Below are 23,057 nucleotides of genomic sequence, written 5' to 3' on the forward strand. Positions count from 1 at the left end.
TTCCTCTTCTTTCCTCCTCTTCCTCCCCTTCCTCTTCTCACTTCTCCTCCTCCTCCGTTTCCTCCATAACCTCTAGGGACCAATATTCTACCCACATCTATAAAATTATTCCTTTTTTAGCAGTTTATTATGATCTTTATACCAAGTTTACTGAATTTGTGTAACCTGGACAACTTGCCCAGGCATCTTATGGCAGCCCTTATTTCAATACAATGCACAGCGGTCTGTAAAAACAAAACAAAACAAAACAAAACAACTTAACAGGTTCGCAACATCTCAAACATGGAAGTTGATGAGATTTGAGGCTCTGTTCTTACTGAGCTAGTGGCAGGTGCATAAGAACTGAGAATCCCCCCTTGGGTTTGAAATATTTTTCCATTTTTTAATTAGAAGTATTTTATTTATATTTCAAATGTTATTCCGTTTCCTGGTTTCCCCTCCATAAACCCTCATCCCATGCCCACCTCCCTGAGGATGCTCCTCCACCCACCTACCTTCTCCTGCCTCCCTGCCCTGACATTCCAGTACACTGGGGCATCGAGCCTTGGCAGGACCGAGGGCATCTTCTCCCATGGATGCCCAACAAGACCATCCTCTGCTACATATGCAGCTGGAGCCATGGGTCCCTCCATGTGTACTCTTTGAATAGTAGTTTAGTCCCTGGGAGCTATGGTTGGTTGGTATTGTTCTTATGGGGTTGCAAACCCCTTCAACTCCTTTAGTTCTGTCTCTAACTCCTCTATTGGGGACTTGATTCTCACTTCAATTGTTGGCTATGAGCATCTGCCTCTATATTTGTCACGACCTAGCAGAGACTCTCAGGAGACAGCTATCTCAGGCTCCTGTCAGCACACAATTCTTGGCATCATCAATAGTGTCTGGGTTTGGTGGCTGTATATGGGTTGGATCTCCAGGTGGGACAGTCTCTGGATGGACTGTGCTTCAGTTTCTGCTTCAAACTTTGTCTCTGTATTTCCTCCTGTGAATATTTTTGTCTGGCACTTCTAAGAAGTACTGAAGCATCTGCACTTTGGTCTTCCTTCTCCTTGAGTTTCATGTGGTTTGTGAATTGTATCATGGGTAATCTGAGCTTTTGGGCTAATATACTTACTAGTGAGTGCATACTGTGTGTGTGTGTGTGTGTGTGTGTGTGTGTGTGTGTGTGTGTGTGTGTGTGAGATTGGGTTACCTCACTCAGGATGATATTTTCTAGTTCCACCTATTGGCCTAAGAATTTTATGAACTCATTGTTTTTAATAGCTGAGTAGTACTCCATTGTGTAAATGAACCACATTTTCTGTATCCATTCCTCGGCTGAAGGACATCTGTTTTTTTCCAGCTCCTAGATATAAGGTTGCTATGAAGACAGTAGAACATGTGTCCTTTCTATATGTTTAAGCATCTTATGGATATATGCCCCGCACTGGTATAGCTGGGTCCTCAGGTAGTACTATGTTTTCTGAGGAGCCTCTAGACTGATTTCCAGAGAGATTATACAAGCCTGCAATCCTACCTACAATGGAGGAGTGTTCTTATTTTTCCATATACTAGTCAGCATCTGCTGTCACCTGAGTTTTTAATCTTAGCCATTCTGACTGGTATAAGGTGGAATCTCGGGATTGTTTTGATTTGCATTTCTCTGATGACTAAGGATGTTGAACATTTCTTTAGGTGCTTCACAGGCATTCAATATTCCTAAGTTGAGAATTCTTTGTTTAGCTGTGTGCCCCATTTTTAATAAGGCTATTTGATTCTCTAGAGTCTAATTTCTTGAGTTCTTTGTATATATTAAATATCATTTCTCTATTGGAAGTAGAATTGGCAAAAATCTTTTCCCAATCTGTTGGGTGCCATTTTGTCCTAATGATGGTGTCCTTTGCGTTACAAAAGCTTTGCAATTTTATGATGTTCCATTTGTCAATTATTGATCTTAAAGCATAAGCCATTGGTATTCTGTTCAGGAAATTTCCCCAGTGCCCATGTGTTTGAGGCTATTCCCCACTTTCTCTTCTATTAATTTGAGTGTATCGGCTTTTATGTGAAGATCATTGGTCCATTTGGACTTGAGCTTTGTACTTGGTGATCAGAAGTGATAAATTTACATTCTTTTACACACTAACTACCATTTGGTGAAAATGCTGTGTTTTTTACACTAGATGGTTTTAGCTTCTTTGTCAAAAAACAAGTGACAATAGGTGTGTGGGTTCATTTCTGGGTCTTTAATTCTATTCCATTGACCTACATTCCTGTCTCTGTAGCAACATCATACAATCCCCCTCCCCCGCCACCCCATGATTGCTCTGTAATACAGCTTAAGGTTAGGGATAGTGATTCTTCTAGAAGTTCTTTTATTGTTGAAAATAGACTTTGCTATCCTGGGTTTTTTTTTTCCTGTTATTCCAAATGAATTTGCAAATTGCTCTAACCCTATGAAAAATTGGGTTGGAATTTTGATGGGGATTGCATTGAATCTGTGGATTGCTTTTGACAAGATGGCCATTTTTACTATATTAATCCTGCCAATCCATGAGCATGGGAGATCTTATCATTTTCTGAAATCTTCTTCGATTTTTTTCTTCAGAGGCTTGAAGTTCTTGTCATTCAGATCTTTTACTTCCTTGGCTAGAGTCATACCAAGTTATTTTATATTGTTTGGGAATATTGAAAGGTGTCACTTCCCTAATTTCTTTCTCAGCCATTTTGTATTTGAGTATAGAGAGGCTATTAATTTGTTTGAGTTAATTTTATATGCAGTCAATTTGCTGAAGTTGTTAATAAGCTGTAGAAGTCCTCAGATGGAAGTTTTGGGGTCACTAAAATATACTATCATATCATCTGCAAATAGTGATATTTTGACTTCTTACTCTCCAATTGGTATCCCTTTGATCTCTCTTTGTTGTCTAATTGCTCTGGCTAGGACTTTGAGTACTATATTGAATACTATATTGAATACTATATATTTGAGTACTATATTGAGAAGGTAGGGAGAAAGTGGGCAGCCTTGTCTAATCCCTGATTATGGTGGAATTGCTTCAAATTTCTCTCCATTGGCTACTGGTTTGCTGTATATTGGTTTTACTATGTTTAGGTATAGGCCTTGAATTCTTGATCTTTTCAACACCTTGAATTTTGTCAAATTCTTTTTCAGCATCTAATGAGACGATTATGTCGGTGTCTTTTCTTTTCCTTTGAGTTTGTTTATATACTGGATTACATTGATGGATTTCCATATATTGAAACAGCCCAAGCAGAAGTGGCAGCGCTTGTTGAGTAAACTCTCTACCCCTTGTGGGTCCCTGTTCAGTGCCAGGCAGTGTGAAGACCCAAGAGCAGTTCGGACATCCAAGGCAAAGATGGTGGACTATAGTGTTTGGAATCACACTGAGGTGTGGGATGATGAAGACAACATGTACCTCAATATAGACACAGCCAACCTCTTCCACTGGTGGCACCAGGCCTGGGTGGAATGCCTGGAGCAGTTTCAGAAGGAGAAAGAGGAACTGGGACAGAGCTGCCAGGAATGCAAGGGAAAGGTATCTGAGTGCCAGGACAAGCCGAAGGGGCTGGAGGTGGCTGAGGGTGGTGGCCAGGTGGATCTTGAGTAACTTTGAGCTGTGGCACAGCAGTTGAGCAAGGAGGAGTGAAGCTGGGAGCAGAAGCTGGAGGACAACAACGTTCACCTGGTGTGTGAGGAAACAGCCAACTACCTGGTTATCTGGTGCATTGACCTGGAAGTAGAGGAGAAATGTGCACTGATGGAGCAGGTGGCACGGTGATGCAGTTTATCCTGGAGTTGGCCAAGAGTCTGAAGTTTGATCCCCGTGCCTGCTTCCGGCAGTTTATCCCCAAGGTCAAGACCACCAGTACATGGAGGGCTTCAAGTATAAACTGGAGGCCTTTAACAAGCATGTACAGGACCGTGCCAAGCTTCGAAAACAGAAGGCCATGAAGAAGTATGAGGAGGAGGAGCAAAAGACGTCTATGCCCTGGTGGCCTGAAACCCGTGGAGGTCTACGAATCCCTGTCTGAAGAGCTGCAAAAGTGCTTTGATATGAAGGATGAACAGATGCTGCAAGACGCCATCAGTAAGATGGACCCCACCGATGCCAAGTATCACATAGAGCATTGCATCGATTCTGCCCTCTGGGTCCCCAACTCCAAGTCTGGTGAGGCCAAGGAGGGGAGGAGGCAGGTCCCAAGGACCCATCACTGGAAGACTTCTCAAAAGTGGGCAACAAGAAAGACATCAGTACATGACCCTTCTGCAGAAAAGTAAACCTAGCCACCATGTCCCTAGCTCCTGACTTCTTCACTTCTGCTGCTCCATGGCCTGCCCCATATCCCCTCTCCTCCAGCCTGTCCCCAACACTCATCAGATTCTCTGCTTTGGGTTGAGGGGCTCTGCTGTCTCCAGCCCCACCCCCACCCCCATCAGCATTATGCCAAAGTCCTGGGTGTCTGGGGAGGGGCAGCACTTGCCAGGTTGGTCCCCGTGTTGGCGATACACATGTCCCCATCTGGGTTGGGATGTCCTTATGTGTCTGTGGTCACTGTTTTTCTTCTGTATAGCTTTCTGACCTGCAACTGGAAACAATGTACAATAAACAAAACAGTTCCAGGTGCTGAAAAAAAAAAAAAGACAGAAAAAGAAACATCCCTGTGTCCCTGAGAGGAAGCCTACTTGATCATGATAGATAATCGTTTTGATATGTTCTTGGATTCGATTTGCAAGAATTTTATTGAGTATTTTTGCATCGATATTTATAAGAGAAATTGGGCTGAAGTTTTCTTTATTGGGTCTTTGTGTGGTTTAGGTGCAATCATAATTGTGGCTTAATAGAAGGAATTGCATAGTGCTCCTTCTGTTTCTATTTTGTGGAATAGTTTGAAGAGTATTGGAATTAGGTCTTCTATGAAGATTTAATAGAATTTTGCACTAAATCTACTTGTTCCTGGACTTTTTTTTGAGGTGGAGAGACTTCTATTTCTTTAGGGATTATGGGACTGTTTAGGTGGTTTATATGATCCTGATGTAACATTGGTATTTAATATCTGTGTGGCATATTGCCCATTTCATTCAAATTTTTGAGTATCAGCTTTCGTAGTAGGACCTGATGATTTCTTGAATTTCCTCAGTTTGTTTTGTCTCCCTTTTCATTTCTTATTTTGTTAATTTAGGATACTCTTTCTGTGCCCTCTGGTTAGTCTGGTTAAGGGTTTATCTATCTTATTAATTTTCTCAAAGAACTAGCTCCTGGTTTTGTTGATTCTTTGTATAGTTCTTTTTGTTTCAGTTGGGTTTATTTCATCACTGAATTTGATTATTTCTTCCCATCTTCTCCTCTTGGATGTATTTGCTTCTTTTTGTTCTAGAGATTTTAGTTGTGCTGTCAAGGTACTAGTGTATACTCTCTCCAGTTTCTTTTTGGAGGCACTCAGAGCTGTGGATTTTCCTCTTCACCCTACTTTCTTTTTTTTTTTTTAAGTGAACAACTGTATTTTAAAAAACAAAGATAAATTTACAGATTTTAAAAGCACTTAGGCATAAAGTATATGAATACATTTTTGTCAGTACTTGATTTTTTTAAAGGTTTGATAGCATTAAAATCTTACTAGTTTAAATGAGCATAAAGTACTTGTAAAACAAGATGTAACTTGAAAATAGTCAAAGTTTTCTTGGTGTGTAAAGATTAAGCATAATGATTTTAACCTTTTTTTTTTTTTTTTTTTTTGGCCTTTGTTTTTCTTGAACTTCACATAGTCTGTGAGTTGTTCCTGGAGTGTTCTGAGCTTTCTGGGGTTAGTATCCAATTATCAGTGACTGCATATTATGTCTGTTCTTTTGTGACTGGGTTACCTCATCAGGATGATATTCTCTAGATGCATCCATTTTCTTAAGAATTTCATAAAGTTATTGTTTCTGATAGCTGAGTAGTACTTCATTGTGTAAATATACCACAATTTTTGTATCCATTCATCTACTGAAGGACATCTGGGTTCTTTCCAGGTTCTGGCTATTATAAATAGGACTGCTATGAACATTTTGGTATATGTATCTTTGTTGTATGTTGGGGCATCTCTGGGGTATATGCCCAGAAGTGGAATAACTGGGTCTTCAGGTAGTACTATGTCCAATTTTCTGAGGTATTGCCAGACTGATTTCCAGAGTGGTTGTACCAGTTTACAACCCCACCAAAAGTGAAGAAGTGTTCCTCTTTCTCCACATCCTCACCAGCATCTGCTGTCATCTGTATTTTTGATCTTAGCCATTCTGACTGGTGTAAGGTGGAATCTCAGGGTTGTTTTGATTTGCATTTCCCTGATGACTAAGAATGTCAAGCAGTTCCTTAGATACTTCTCAGCCACTCAATATTCCTCAATTGAGAACTTTTTGTTTAGCTCTGTACCCCATTTTTTCATAGAATTGTTTGATTCTCTGGTATCTAACTTCTTGAGTTCTTTGTATACCTTGAATATTAGGCCTCTATCAGATGTGGGGTTGGTAAAGTTCTTTTCCCAATCTGTTGTCTGCCGTTTTGTTTTCTTGACAGTGTCCTTAGCCTTACAGAAACTTTGCAATCTCATTAAGTCCCATTTGTTGATATTTGACCTTAGAGCACGAGCCATTGGTGTTCTGTTCAGAAAATTTTCTCCTGTGCTTATGTGTTCTAAGGTTTTCCCTACTTTCTCTTCTAATAGTTTCAGTGTACCTGGTTTAATGTGGAGATCTTTGATCCACTTGCACTTGAGCTTTGTACAAGGAGATAAGAAAGGGTCTATTTTCATTCTTCTGCTTGCTGAGGGCCAGTTGGACCAGCACCATTTGTTGAAGAGGCTGTCCTTTTTCCATTGAATGTTTACAACTCCTTTGCCGAAAATCAATTGGCCATATATTTGAGAGCTCATTTCTGGATTTTCTATTCTATTCCATTGATCCATGTGCCTATCTCTGTACCAGTACTATGCAGATTTTAGCACAATTGCCTTGTAATATAGCTTGAAGTCAGGGATAGTGATTCCCACAGATGTTTTCTTGTTGTTGAGGATGGATTTTACTATTCTAGGTCTTTTCTTATTCCAGATGAAATTGCTCATTGCTTTTTCCAACTCTATGAAGAATTGGGTTGGAATTTTGATGGGGATTGCATTGAATCTGTAGATTGCTTTTGGTAAGATGACTTTTTTTTACAATGTTGTTCCTTCCACTCCATGAGCATGGGAGATCTTTCCATTTTCTGATATCTTTCTTAATTTACTTCTTCAGAGATTTGAAGTTCTTCTCATACAGGTCGTTCACATGCTTAGTTAGAGTCACACCGAGGTATTTCATATTGTTTGTGACTATTGGAAGTGTATTTTTTCCCAATTTCTTTCTCCGCATGTTTGTTGTCCTTTGAGTAGAATAAGGCTACTGATGTGTGTGAGTTAATTTTATATCCAGCCACTTTGCTGAACTTGTTTATCAGCTGTAGAAGTTCTCTGGTGGAATATTTGGGGTCACTTACATACACTACCATGTCATCTGCAAACAGTGATGTTTTTACTTATTCTTTTCCAATTTGTATCCCTTTGATTTTCTCTTGCTGTCTAATTGCTCCGGCTAGGATTCTCAGTACTATGTTGAATAGGTAGGGAGAGACTGAGCAGCCTTGTCTAGTCCCTGGTTTTAGTGGGATTGCTTCAAGTTTCTCACTGTTAAGTTTGATGTTGGCTATTGGTTTGCTGTATATTGCTTTTATTATATTTAGATATGGGCCTTGGATTCCTGTTTTTTCCAAGACTTTTAACATGAAGGGGTGTTGAATTTTTTTTTCAAATGCTTTCTCTGCATCTAGTGAGATGACTATGTGGTTTTTTTCTTTGAGCTTGTTTATATGGTGGATTATGTTGATGGATTTCTGTATATTAAACCATCCCTGCATCCCAGGGATGAAGTCTATATGTTCATGGTGAATGATCATTTTGATGTGTTCTTGGATTTGGTTTGCAAGGATTTTGTTGAGTGTTTTTGTATTAGTGTTCATAAGTGAGATTGGTCTGAAGTTCTCTTTCCTTGTAGGGTCTTTGTGTGGTTTAGAAATGAGGGTTATTTTCGCCTCGAAAAATGAGTTAGATAGTGTCCCATCTGACTCTATTTTGTAGAATAGTTTGGAGAGTATATGTATTAGGTAATCAATAAATGTCTGATAGAATTCTTCACTGAACCCATCTGACCTGGGCTTTTTTTTTTTGTGGGGGGGGGTTGGAAGGCATTTGATGACTGCTTCAATTTCTTTAAGTGTTATGGAATTATTTAGATGGTTTACCTGGTCCTGTTTAACTTTAGTATCTGTTATCTGTCTAGGAATTCATCTATTTCCTCCAGATTTTCTAGTTTTGTTGAGTATAGGCTTTTGTAGTAGGATCCGATGGTTTCTCGAATTTCTTCAGTTTCAGTTGTTATTTCTCTACTTTGATTTCTGATTTTGTTAATTTGTATACTCTCTCTTTGTGCTCTAGTTAGTCTGGCTAAGGGTTTATCAATCTTGTTAATTTTCTCAAAGAACCAGCTCTTGGTTTTGTTGATTCTTGGAATGGTTCTTTTTGTTTCTATTTGGTCAATTTCTGCTCTGAGTTTGATTATTTCTTGCCATCTACTCCTCTTGGGTGTATCTGCTTCCTTTTGTTCTAGAGCTTTCAACTGTGCTGTCAAGTTGCTAGTGTATGCTCGCTCCAGTTTCTTTTTGGAAGCACTCAGAGCTACGAGTTTTTCTCTCAGTACTGCTTTCATTGCATCCCATAGGTTTGGGTACATTGTATTTTCATTTTCATTAAATTCTAGAAAATACTTAATTTCTTTCTTCTTTGACAATGCTATCTTTTAATAGAGCATTATTTCGTTTCCATGTGTATATGGGCTTTTTATTGTCTTTGTTATTAAAGTCCAGCCTTAGACCATGGTGATCTGATAGGATGCATGGGAGTATTTCAATCTTCTTATATTTATTGAGGCTTTTTTGTGACCAATTATATGGTCAGTTTTGGAGAACGTACCCTGAGGTGCTGAGAAGAAGGTGTATTCTTTTGTTTTAGCACGAAATATCCTGTAGATGTCTATTAATTCCAATTGGTTCATAACCTCTGCTAGTTTCACTGCATCCTTGTTCAGTTTCTGTTTTCATGATTTGTTCATTGATGAGAGTGGTGTGTTGAGGTCTCCCACTGTTATTGTATAGGGTGCAATGTGTTTTTTGAGCTTTAGTAGGGTTTCTTTTATGAATATGGGTGCTCTTCTATTTGTAGCATCTATGTTAAGGATTGAGAGTTCCTCCTGATAAATTTTCCCTGTAACAAGTAAAAAGTGTCCTTCCTTATCTTTTTCGATAACTTTTGGTTGAAAATCTACTTTATTTAATATTAGAATGGCTACTCCAGCTTGTCTCTTGGGCCTGTTTGCTTGAAAGTTTTTTTCTCACCCTTTTACTCTGAGATAATGTCTCTCTTTGTCTCTGAGATGAGTTTCCTGTATGCAGCAAAACGCTGGATTCTGTTTATGCATCCACTCTGATAGCCTATGTCTTTTTATTGGGGAATTGAGTCCATCTATGTTAACAGATATTAAGAAATATTGGTTGTTGTTTCCTGCTATTTTTGCTTTCAGAGGTAGAATTGTGCCTGTGTGTCTTTTTTTATTTTGGTTTTCTTGCTTAGGTATTTTCTTGTTTTTACTAGGATGTAGTTTCCCTCCTTGTATTGGGTTTTCCACCTATAATTCATTGTAGTGCTGGGTTTGTGGTCAGATATTGTGTAAATTTAGTTTTGTCCTGGAATATCTTGGTTTCTCCATCTATGGTGATTGAGAGTTTTGCTGGGTTTAGCAGCTTGGGCTGACACTTGTGTTCTCTTAGGGTCTGCATGATGTCTGTCCAGGATCTTCTAGCTTTTATAGTCTCTGTTGAGAAGTTGGGTGTGATTCTGATTGGTCTGCCTTTATATGTTACATGACCTTTATCCTTTACTGATTTTAGTATTCTTTCTTTGCTTTGGGCACTTGGTGTTTTGACAATTAGGTGTCGGGAAGAATTTCTTTTCTGGTCCACTTTATTTGGAGTTCTGTAGGCTTTTTTTTTTTTTTTTTTTTTTTTTTTTTTTTTTTTTTATACTCATGGTCATCTCATTCTTAAGGGTAGGGAAGATTTCTTCCATTATTTAGTTGAAGATATCTACTGTGCCTCCTAGTTGATATTCTTCTTCCTCTTCTATTCCTATTATCCTTAGGTTTGGTCTTCTCATTGTGTCCTGGATCTCCTGGACATTTTGGGTTAAGAGCTTTTTGGCTTTTGCATCTTCTCTGACTGTTTTGTCTATGTTTATAATGTTGTCTTCGGTCCCCGAGATTCTTCCATATCTTGTAGTCTGTTGGAGATGCTTGCATCTATGACTCCTGATTTCTTTTTTTAGGTTTTCTACCTCCAAGGTTGTCTCTTTTAGTGTTTTCTTTATTGTGTCCATTTCTGTTTTAAATTCCTTTTTCCATTCCTTCATCTCTTTGGTTCTGTTTTCCTCTAGTTCTTTGATTTCTTTGAGTGTTTTTCTTGTTTCCTCTTTAAAAGCTTCTATTTTTTATGCTCTTTTCTTTCATTCTTGTTTAAGTGAGTTATTCACGCTCTTCTCAAAGATCTCCATCATCATCTTGAGGTATGATTTCACGTCTGAGTCTTCTTTTTCTGGAATGTTGGACATTTCGCTGTTTGCTGTGATGGGAGAGCTGGGTTCTGGTGTTTCCAGGTTGTCTTGGTTTCCATTGGGTAAGTTTTTTCGCTTTCCTCTTGCCATCTTGTTGTCTGTGATTACACATGGCCTTATTGTCAGTGATTGTTTGCCATCTCTCCCATGTACCTGGCCTGTGTCCCTGGGTCTCCGCTGTTTCAGGTGGCAAATGGCTTGAGCATTTGGTCTGCATGCAAGGGCCTTCCAGGTGGACCCAAGTCTCTATGGCAGAGTTCCTGCTCCCCTGAACCAATCAAGGGGGGCCACACTTTACACACTCCAGGCCTAGCCCTCTTTGTGCCCCGGCTACTCGCTGTGCAGTCTCAAAGGCCTGCATCCCTGGATCTCCGCTGTTCCCAGTGGCAAATGGCCTGAGAGTTTGGTCTGCACACAAGGGCCTTCTGGGTGGAAAGCGAGTCCCTTCAGCAGAGTTCCTGCTCTCCTGAACCAATCAGGGGGCCGCACTTTCTGCACACTCTGCCCAGACCTCTTTGTGCCCCTGGCATTCATAGTTTCTGTTGAGAAATCTGGTGTGATTCTGATAGGTCTACCTTTATATGTTACTTGACCTTTTTCCAATACTGCTTTTAATATTATTTCTTTCTTTTGTGCATTTGCTGTTTTGACTCTCATGTGATGGGAGGAATATCTTTTCTGGTCCAATCTATTTGGAGTTCTATAGACTTCTTAGATGTGTGTCAGCATCTCTTTTTTAGGTTAGAGAAGTTTTTTTTTCTTTCTATAATTTCATTGAAGATATTTATTGTCACTTTAATTTGGGAATCTTTGCTCTCTTCTATACCTATTAATCATGTTTCCTCTTCTCATGTGTCTGCATTTCCTGGATGTTTTGATTTAGGAGCTTTTTACCTTTTACATTTTCTTTGACTGTTGTGTCAATGTTTTCTATGGTATCTTCTGCCCCTGAGATTCTCTCTTTATCTCTGGTATTTTGTTGGTGATGCTTGTGTCTGTGACTCCTGATCTCTTCTTTCCTAGGTTTTCTATCTCTAGCTTTATCTCCCTTTGTGATTTCTTTATTGTTTCTATTTCCATTTTTAGATTCTGGATGGTTTTGTTCAATTTGTTTACCTGTTTGGTTGATATTTTTGTTTCCTCTTTAAGGCCTTCTACCTGTTTACATGTGCTCTCCTGTATTTCCTTAAGGGAGTTAATTATGACCTTCTTAAAGTCCTCTAACATCATCATGAGTTGTGATTTTAAATCAAAATCTTGGTTTTCTGGTGTGTTTGGGATATACAGGACTTGCTCTGTTGGGGGAACTTAGTTCTGATAATGCCAAGTTGCCTTGGTTTCTGTTGCTTGGGTTCTTGCACTTACCTCTGGCCATCTTTTTATCTCTGGTGTTAGCTGGTCTTGCTGATTCTGACAGTGGCTTGACCCTCCTGTAAGCCTTTGTGTAAGCACTACTGGTGGGCAAGCTCTCACTTCGCAGGGTCTGTGTATAGAGTGCTGTGGCACAGTGTCAGCACAGTGTGCAGACAGAAACCAGAAGGATCAGTTCCTGTTTCCTGAAGACTCTGGGTGGTTCCCTCAGAGCAGAAGTGGTGATCTCACCTGTCCTCTCAGGTGTATCAGCATGCTGGTGAGACCAGCTTTCTCCCAGTGGGGTCTGGTTCCAGAGAGCTCTGGCACAGGGTCAGCTCCTGGCGCAGGTGGAAACCAAAAGCAAAATTACTCTTATCACTTATACTTATGAATGATAACATGTTGTGTCTACCTTTCTGCATCTGGTATATTTCACATATTTAACCATAAAGTACAGGCATTCAAGTTTTCTTATGACTGCAATATTCCACTATGGTATGTACTTTTCCCATTTCTACTTTAATGTTGATGGGTGTCTAGGCTTAGTCTACATCATGGCTATTTTGGATAGTCAAGTCAACATGGGCAGTGGAATTCCTGCCTTCTGGCCTTTGCTTTTGTGTTAATTCATCCTAGAAGGGAGGCCTCATTTGTTCCCAGGAGACAAAGCAAACAGTGTTGTTTCACAAGCTCATAATCATACCCGCATTAAACTCTGCAGCACCCTAGCTGCAAGCGTCTCTGACTTAATTCAGTGAATGCTCATTTATTTTTCATTCTATAAACTGCTCTTTATGGGCATTTGACATACTGGTCCAGGGTCATCATAACCTCTGGTTTTGCCACTGTCTCCTTTAGAGATGATGAAAACTGACTGACACCCAGGTAAGAATGATCTCTCAGCTCTGCTGGGCACAGGCACTACAGTGAAGTATGACATGGGCAGCCCTAGTTATTATTATCATCACTTGCTGTCATAAAGGACACATCAGGCACTGGGTGCTGACTCTGCTGGACATTGGCTGTTATCTTGGGCACCTACAGCTAGTGCCCATTAGATACTATTATTGTGAACATTTTACATAGAGAAATGGAGTCACTGACTGCATATAGACCTTCCTCATATGAGTTGGCAACTGAAGGAGAGATCTAGAATGTTCTGTTGCAATATTGCTCATGGGTGACAGTTCTCAAAGTCAGTGCTTCCCGAGAGCCCCTGGTCTTTCTGATATCTCTAAAAAGAGCTCTCCAAAGCTCTGGGTGACAGTAGCTGTGCAGCAAGTTCAGGAAACAGCAGTGAGGCCTGGTCCCCTGGGGCATTCCAAAGAAGCCCCTACTGGCTGCCTAACCAGAGCTAATGAGTACCCTAGAGTTTCACTCTCTGTGTACAGTTAAGTGGTCACCCCAACTTTCCAATTTTTGATATCTGGGCAAAGGTCTTCAGGCACTATCCTCCATGTCTGCCATTGACCCCCTGAGAGTATGATGTACTTAGAAACTGCTGTGTTGGTTGAAGATGATGGCACTGTTTATGTCTGTTCATTTTGAACATGAGTGATATTTTCCTCAGGTGGGGAGATGTCAGGGGAAACCTTATGAAAAGGCTTGGGCTACAAGAGGAACTGGCTTCTCAAGACTGTGGCAGAGAGAACTAAGGCTGCAGGCAGGTCTTCACCATCCCTCTAACACATCTGTTTCATGTTGACCTGCTTATTCTGTCTCTGTAAAATATTCTCTCTAGGTGAGCCCTGATTGTCATGAGTTATATGAGAACAGCCCAACTCGAGACCAATCCCATGGACAGGAACCAGTCCTTGACACTATTAATAATACTCCATCATGCTTGCAGACAGGAGCCTAGCATAACTAACTGTCCTCTGAGAGGCTCTACCTAACAGCTGACCAAAACAGATGTAGATACCCACAACCAAACATTAGATGGAGCTCAGGAAATCTTGTGGAAGAGTTGGAGGAAGGATTGAGAGACCAGAGGGGAATAGGAACCCCACAGGAAGATCAACAGAGTCAACTAACCTGGACCCTTTGGAGTCCCCAGAGATTGAACTACTAACTAAAGAGAATACATGGGCTGGACTTAGGCCCTCCTGGAAATACGTCACAGATGTGCAGCTTTGGTCTTCATTCCAACCCCCAACAATTGAAGTGGGGATGGTCCCTGACTCTGTTGCCTACTGGTGGCTCCTGTCACCCTACCAGGCTGCCTTGCTTAGCCTCACTGGGAGAGGATGTGCCCATCTTGCACTGACTTGATGTACCAGGCTGGGTTGTTAACTAGGGAGTTCTCCCCGTTTTCAGAAAAAAAAGGAGAGGAGTTTGGGGGAGGAATTGTGTGGGAGGGACTGGGATGATTTGGGGAGGCTATCATTGGAATGTAAAGTAAATAAATAAATGCATTAATGGAAAATATATATTTATATACACACTCATGCTTTGCTTAAATCAGTTAAGAACCTATGATGTCAGTATTAACTGTTAGCTTGACAGAATTTAGGATTATCTGAGCAATGGACTCGTCGCTGAGGTATTGTCTTAATTGTATGTCCTAACGATATGAAAGATCCATCTTAATTGTGAGCAGGACCATACCCTGGGCATGGGACTCTGGCTTAAATACAGGGAGTATCAGCACTGGTCTCTGCTTCTTGTCTGTGAATGTAAGGGGACAAGCAGCATCAATTTTCCAATGCTGTGACTTTTTCACAATGGACTGTGTGCCCTGCAACTGTGAGACCAGTAAACCTTTCTCTCTTGTGTTTAATTTATCAGTGTATTTTATCATAGCAACAGGAAAAAAAACTAAGACAGATGCCTTCTGAGAAAGATATAGCCAGGTGATTCCATCCATGTGCAGACACTACAGAACTTACACCAGGGTGAAAGTCAATCCAGAAGCATGGGGTCTTGTTGCAGCTGAGAGACTCTGTGGGCATGAGAGGTAGACAACATTATACAACACAGCCCAATGTTTGACAACAAACTCTTTGCCACGAGAAAGATTCTATTTTAAACCAATGAAGGAAAGCCTAGCATAACGAAAACCTAGCACAACCATTTATGGCCTTCCCCGGTGCTATATGGAGCACACAGCCACATACACTATGCTTGCATATGCTGACAGTACAGTGGGCTTGTAACCACCCTGACCACAACCACAGATACACTGTGACATCATGAGCTATAACATCACTAGATGGTAGTTGTTCAGTGCCGCTATGGTTTGGTGGCAGTACTGTCCTGCCTGCACACACTTAAGCATCACCATAGTATGGGTTTGTGGACGAACACATTTTGGCACTGCTGGGTGGTAGGGCCTCAGTCTTCATAACTTCACATCTCTGCTTCTGTGGCTGAGCTACCCTCCTCCCTGCTTCAGGTTATGGTAAAAGCCAACTAATGGCCTTGCCACTTTCATCCTCAGTCGGTAGCCTGTGTCAACTCCACAGCCACCAGACAGAGCTTCCAGCTAGCTTCAGTCTGATCATCCCCTCCTTGTGCAGAAACATCAGAATCAAATCTTTATTCCTTCCTGCCAGGATCAAAGGCCAATGAACAGCACTGCCCTCCTTTTGTCTGCCTCAGCTTAGACCTCATTGAGGAATGAAGCCAGAAGGAAGTCAAACTTCCATCTATTCCTGGTAGACTAATGCTCATGGAATGTGGCCTATGTCTCCCCCACAAGTAGGCTCCAGCGCACCCCTCAATTTAAGACGTTCTGCCCCTTGGGAAAGAAGCCACCTTTTTGAAATCACCATCGCCCCCTCTAGGTAGCCTGCCTGTTCTCTGATCCAGGTTGCACCCGCACTATCTGTGCTTGTGCCTTTTGCTAGTGTTTGAGGAGGCGGTCATTAGTATGGGGGTGGGCGTTACACATGAGAGCCATCTTCTGCGGTTTGCAGTTTGCTGTTTCTATTTTGTGGTAACTTGAAAGAAGGGTTTAGTTTTAATAGAATTCAGAGACTAATCTTTCTCTTCTAAAGTTGCATGTAACTTCTGTTAGGAAAATTGCTTTCTAGCTTCAAAGCCTCAGCTAATATTTCTTCCTGTTTCCTTCTGGCAGTTGCAAATGCAGCTTCCCATACTTGATACTCCAATTTAAACAATGTCTCTGTGTGGTAAATGATGTGGCCTTTTGCACACAGTGACATTTTGGCCCAGAGTTTGTTCTGTCTAGAGAACCCTGTAGCCAGATATCTATTTATAGTCGCTCAAAGACAGAAGGTACCAGTCGTTAGGGACAGCCAAGGCCACACACCACTTCCTCACATCTGTGCACGGCTCACGCAGTCTGTGTGTCCAGGCCTGCTCTGCGGTGCCACACCTTAATCAGCAGAACTTGATACTAAAATGAGGAATGTGCTTGTCAGGGTTTCTGTTGGTTTTGCCTTTTATTTTTGGTCAACTTGACACAAACTGAAATTATCTTGGAAGGAAAGCCTTGGGAGAGAAAATGCCTTCATCAGTGGAAAAGTCTATGGGTCATTTTCTAGATTAATGATTGATGTGAGAGGGCCCTGCTCACTGCAGACGGTTTCATCCCTGCGGTCCTGGGTGCTGTGAGAAAGCAGAGTGAGCAAGCCGTGGGGAGGAGCCAGTAAGCAGCATCCCTCTATGGCATCTACATCGGCTCCTGCCTCCAGCTTCCTGCTCTTCTTTTCTCATGTTGCTTTCTGTCATAGTGTTTATCACAGCAATAGAAAGCAAACTGGGACAAGGAAATGCAGGAGAAATGAAAAGTTTCCCGTGAGCCCACTATTGCCTGAGCGTTAGTCCCCACTCTTTCCCTTATACACATTTTCATATTTGTGTTTTTCTTGTGTGAGAGGTATGGGCAGGATATAAGGCTCAAAGAGAAAGCAGAATAGCATCTTGGAAGGAATTAAAGGCCTCATGTCTCTCACTGCGCAGTTATCTCAGCTTGCTTCTGATGATAGTTCAGAATACCATTGGAAATGGTTGGACCATCCACTGGAAGATCTGATGCCAAGACACCCGGAAGTGATGTGTACACCCAGGGACTCATATTGATTTTCAGTGCTTTCCCTTCTATGGGAGCAAGTCACTTGTTCTATGAAGCCACCACTGAACTCTTTATTCCAGGAACAAACAATGATGGGTAAGTCTCACAAGACCTTTCTGCAGTGGGTCAAGAGCTATGAGGAGACGGTGTACAGTATGGCTCTTAGTGAAAGGGAGGGACACGTCCTGGCACCTGTGGGGACAGCGGCATACACAGCATTGTCTAATGCAGCTCTTGTCGTGGAAGATCGTAGCCACAACATCAGTTGCTGCGTCTTCCTTGAATTTGACTGCGAGATTTTGCCTGCGCTTGTCACCATGATTGTCTTTTCGGTGGCTCCAGTTGAGAGCATGCAGTTAAGCAGCCCACTTCTTGTGAGGCAGCCAGTGCCCTTTGTTCCAGAGCAGGCAGCTTCTCTGCTCCGTGCTCAGTCTCCCAGTGACAGGGACTTCTTTGTTCTGCCAGCTTCCTGCTTGGATTCAATTGAGTTCCTTGTGTTTAGTCCTTAACAAAAATCTTTCATCCTTGGCTCCTCCCAGGGTAGGGAAGATTTAATGAGTTTTTTTAGTTAGTCAACATTAAATGTTGCTCCATGTATTATCTCCCTCTGTGTGTGTATATGTGTACACACACACACACACACACACACACACACACACACACGTGTGTGTGCCCATGTGCGCTCGCACTTGCACATGCTTGCACACACATATCGTGTGTGTGTGTGTGTGTGTGTGTGTGTGTGTGTATAGTATCACTCCTCTCCCATCTAATTTCTTTGAGAAAAGATCTCTTGTTATTCATTCATTCACTCACTCATTTATTGAGACAGGGTATATATATATATATATATATATATATATATATATATATATATATACCTTGCCTGACCTTGAACTCAGAACTCACAGTGATCCACTTGCTTGCATCTGCTTCCCAAGTGGTTAGATGGAAGGTGTGCCACCCGATAAGGGCCTTTTGTTTTCACCGCTGTGCACACCCGGTTATGCATCCCACAAGTTTCTGGGGATTCTCCTCTCTCCAGCTGCCATCTCAGTGCAGGGATGCGGAGATTACAGATGTGTGCCGCTGTCTTTATGTGTGCTGGGGATCTGAACCAGATGCTCCTACCTTCATAGCAACCACATAGCAACTGAGCTGCCTCCCCAGGTCCCAGCCGTACTTCCGTATACCTCAGAGCAGGCAGAATTGCATTATCTCCGGAAGGCTTACAGGTGAATGAAAACCTAGAATCAGCTTGCCTTACCTGGCTCAGAAGCCTTTTCTGGGGTTCAAAGCAACATCTACTGAGAGCTACCTTCAAGCAGAGTGTGGACCTGTGTAACCAGGCACCCTTATTTCTCTGGTTCTTAGGTCCTTCCTTGCTGTGGGAAAATCCTCCATGCCTGCCCCTTATCCAGAGTCAGTCTGTACAGCTGACTGGTTCTGCATTGCTCCCAGCTGGTTCTAGACTGTCAGAGCTGGTGGTGTAGTCATGACTCTTGGGTTGAGTGGTGTCATGCTGCTATACATCAGGGATTCCCCAAGTTTGGCATGTTAGGGTCACCTGATGGATTTTTCCCCTTTAAGTAATTTACTTATGCACTTTACATCCAGATTTCTTTCCTCCTTCTTCCCGGTTTATACCTCACACAGCTCTTCCCTCTGTCCCCCTTCCTCTTCTCTTCTGAGAAGGCAGAGGCTCCCCCATCCCTAAACCCTGCACATCAAGTCTGCAGGACTAGGTGCATACTCCCCCACTGAGGCCAGACAGGGCAGCCCAGTTAGGGGAAGGATTCACAGACACGGAGCAGATTTAAGAAGTTACCACCCACTTTGCTGTGCCCTGCCCTGCAGTCAGAGCTGGGCTGAAAGCAGAGCTCTGTGCTTCTTGCAAATCTGGTTTCTGCTGGTCTGAGAACCATGCTTCAGGGATTCTTTTTAAAGGTCAAGAGCCTCATCCTTTTGCCTAGCTGAGGAAGTAGGTGAGCCAGGCAGGTAGCCCTCCCTCTCAACCATGTACAGTTCAGTGAAGCTTCCTGGCCTAAGAGTGTCAAGGCGAGGAGTTTCTTCTGACAGACATCAAGGAACAGTGAGACTGTCAGAGAGGGAGACCATCATCCGGCCAAAGAGTCACACTGAGGGGAGCCTCTTTGTAGAAGGCTTTGTAGATTTTGAGCTATGGCCTGACAATCAAGATGGAGTGTCCAAGGCTGCAAAGATAAAGATAGGTCAGGAAGAGGGAGAGGTAATGAAGTTCAGATAGATCCCAGAAAGGATGGACACATAGCATGGTTCATATAAAAACATGTACACAGCCAAAGTAATGGCTATACAGAGAGGAGGGGAATGCCAAGAGCATGCTGGTCCCTTCTGGACCAGCTGAAGGTTAGTATCTCTGGTTTAACAAGAGAACAGCAAGACTCTGTGAGGATTTAAAGCTAGTGGGCTGAGTGTGCGTATATATAAACGTATAAGGTAATTTTATTTGGGCCTAAGAGTGTATAGAGAACCCTAGTTTCCCTAAGAATCTTGTGTGTGTGTATATATATATATATATATTACACACTGCATCTTTATAGAACATCTGTGCATATATGTGTGTCACTGACCCAGTAAAGAAGAAGCTGAAACCCAGCAAAGCCAACTCTGGTAAAATGAAGTCTAGATGCTCAGCTTCCCAGTGGCTGATTATGTGTTGTCTTGTGAGTAACACCTAGTGCTAGCCCTCTTACATGGTATGCAATTTTAAATTGATTGGAAGGCATAATTTTATATTCTTTCGCACTGATGAGGCAAGATTATGATTGACTGATACAATTTAGGGCTCATAAAGAGAATGCTAACCTCCAGAACTGAAATATGTTCATCTCTCCCCTGGAAGGAGGTCATTCTACATTTTATGAGAAAGGAGGTCTGGTGTGGGGGGGCAGTACAGATGACAGGGGCAATGGGAAGGGGACATGAAAGGAGATATCAACCAGATGTTACTGATGTGATGCAGGAGTGAGGGTCCTTTATTACTTTCCTTGGATATTTCAAAGATTAGTGGGTTCCTGAGAGAAAAGGGGTGTAAGTGTTGGGGGCATACTGAGTAACATATGACTTTAATCACAAGATTCTGCACTTGTGTTAGTGGAGATTTTTAGGGCTGGACGAATGTCACAGCTATACAATGTGGCTTTCAGGGGTCATCTGACTGATTGCTTTAATAGTTTGGAGAAAATGAGGTTGCAGCAACCACTTGACTACATAGACCCAGGGAAGGCAGTCTGCCATCTCCTCAGCGAAATGAGAGATTAGAGATTTCTCACTCGGCATGAATAGAGGGGGATTGGAAGAATGTTGGTAGCAGTGAGCCCTAGATTTAAATGCTGGCCCCTGATTTACTAAGCCAGTCCTCCAGAGCTCACGGAAAATGGCTAGTTTTTCCAGCATCATGGGATTCTGAAATTGAGAAATTTCTGTATCAAAAGCATTCACGTTTTAAAGAAATTCTTCCTAACAGCTGTTATCACTTCAACCACAATTACTTTGCTTTTCTGGGCACTCCATCAGTGTCTCAAGAGAGTCATCACTCAGCAAATTGCTTCAGTGTATGTGAATATTGTTCCAGACACAGTTGTGGCCATCACACATGGAGTTCACAGGCCGTCAGTTATTAGCAGCCATGCCCACAGAGAAGATGGGATCTCACCTCTTGGAGTAGTGCCCATGAATCTGGAATGCATCTTTAATCCACCAAGCAGCTTGATCATTGTCAATGCTGGTCCCAACCATGGAGTCAGATAGACTGAGGTGTGGAAGGAAGCCTCCAAGCCCTGTGGGTGTCCTGGTGGGTAGTAGATTATGCTCGGATGAAATAGATAGAAAGTGGATAGACTGGAGGGCTTTCATGTAAATCAATGACTACATAGAGTAATGACTATGAAGGCTAGTCTAAAGGGTCTGAAGGACCCTCAACATTTGAGAGTTCCTACAATTACATGAAACCAAGCTAAGGAACACAGAAGGCACAGAAGGCATCAGAGTAGAGGCACTGTCTATAGTTTCTATACCCTGAAGTCCTCATTCTGTTTCTATGCAGCCACCTATTTATCTATACATCCATAGAACCCCTCCTTCTATTCATTTATGCATCTCTCCACTTTTGACTCCATCCATCTCTGCAAACATTTATTCATGGCTTCCTTGAATCTGTTTTTTTTTTTTTTTTTACTTTTTCAAGGCACTGAGAGATGAGAATACTAGAAAGACAATGATCGGTCAGGGCACCAGCTGCCTATAAGCTTCCAATTTTCCTGACAATTGGCTAGAAGTCCCACAACCATGGCCATGGCTGACAATATTGCATTGGCCTAGAGAGGCCAAATAAGATTTTTTGCTAAAGGCGATGTTTGAACTGAGTTTTGTCATGTGTTAGTAAGTCAGTACATATTAGTGGTCTTAGGAAAGATTTTATATTTTGTTTTCTAGAAATTGTTTTCTTACATTACACATAAGACGGCAGAGCATGGCTGCTTTTTGTATCTCAGTGGGTATAAGGAAAGCTTGAACTTCAAGTGGGTGGCTTGCTGAAAATAATGAGCTCACAGACACCAAGCAGGAAACACCAGAAGCTTAAAGAAGAACAAGGGAGAAGTGTTGAGAGCAATCTGAGATCATCTTTGAAAATCAATGTGTGTATACCCCAACTTACTATCCTAGAAAACCTAGAAGACCCTAGAGTACATAGGTATCACTCAATATTCACGACAACATGTCATGTGTCATATGTAGCCCTAGAGAACTGTGCTCTACTCTCAAGAGAGGGTGTGAGTTTAACAAGTAAAACCTAACTGTTACAAAAGCAATTCGAGGTTGTGTAAACCCTAAAACAGTGATGAGATCTTCCTAATGCCCCGTATTGAATATTGGTCTCTCCCAGTACTCACTGTGGACTGATGATGTATTCAAGAAGCATCTATGCACATGTGCCTGTGTGACATTGACAAACCAGGTGGTGGATTAGGCAGAAGGATGAGCAGTTGCCATCATTCCAGAGATCAATGAGCCTATGGAAAGCTCTCCTGATGCAAGATGGGGGAGTCTTGGGAACTCTAAAGTTCCCAAGGAGAGGATTAGAAAGAAATTTATGCAGTGATAGAGACAAAGGTGTAGAAAGGAGCATTTGATGCTAAGGTCATGGGTGGGGAATGCAATAAAGTACATGTAGAGTTCACGAGAATGGAACTTCTGGTGAAAGTTATGAGATAATATAAGAAGACTGCAGTAAGGTCCTCATGGTTCCTGTGCAGAGTGGCTGATATCACCTGCCTGAGTGAGGACCCACCAGAGACCCCACTCACAGGACATGTCCTCATCTATACACTCACCATGCTCATTGTTAATTATTATTTTGTCTGTCTTCCTGGTTCCCCAAGAAGAGGAGTCTATAAATATCTCTCCATGCTCTGGTTACATTTACCGGTTACAGTAGATACTCAGTAAATGTCAGTGGCCAAATGAATGCATGGACTTGGCTTTAGAGGGGGCAGTTTTACATGAAACAGTAATGGATAGGACAGAGGAAACAGATGAGTTAGGGCTTGACAGTTGGTGTAGGGTAGGAAGAAGAGCAGCCTCTGTAAACAGAGCTCCTAAGAAACATATCTGTGTGCTGTAGAAAAGAGAGAAATCAATGTCCACACAAGGGTCTGGGGATAAGAAACATCTTGTAGGAGAGAGATTAGCAGAGTTATATGCTGAGACAAGAGTAGGAAGAGAGAGATGTGGGAGAAGACTTCCCATGATGAAGATGGTAAGCATTCTGTACTGGCTGGTTCTGTGTCAACTTGACACAAGCTGGAGTTATCACAGATAAAGGAGCCTCAGTTGAGAAAATACCTCCATGAGATCCAGCTATAAGGCATTTTCTTAACTAGTGATGGGGGGGGGGGGG

General features: G+C 42.0%; 1 protein-coding gene and 1 pseudogene across 3 annotated transcripts in view; both read left to right on the forward strand.

Annotated features, from left to right (window-relative positions):
* Positions 1-23,057, forward strand: part of STK32B (serine/threonine kinase 32B) — a gene marked incomplete at both ends in the record, with an annotated part of 241,085 nt that overhangs the window by 99,590 nt on the left and 118,438 nt on the right. The window lies entirely within an intron of this gene.
* LOC308434448 (hsp90 co-chaperone Cdc37-like) lies at positions 3,219-4,257 on the forward strand (annotated as a pseudogene). The gene is made up of 2 exons: positions 3,219-3,590; positions 3,657-4,257. The product of its transcript is annotated as a hsp90 co-chaperone Cdc37-like (transcript).

This window comes from Micromys minutus (assembly GCF_963924665.1).
Source record: "Micromys minutus genome assembly, chromosome: 1".
Lineage (NCBI taxonomy): Eukaryota > Metazoa > Chordata > Mammalia > Rodentia > Muridae > Micromys > Micromys minutus.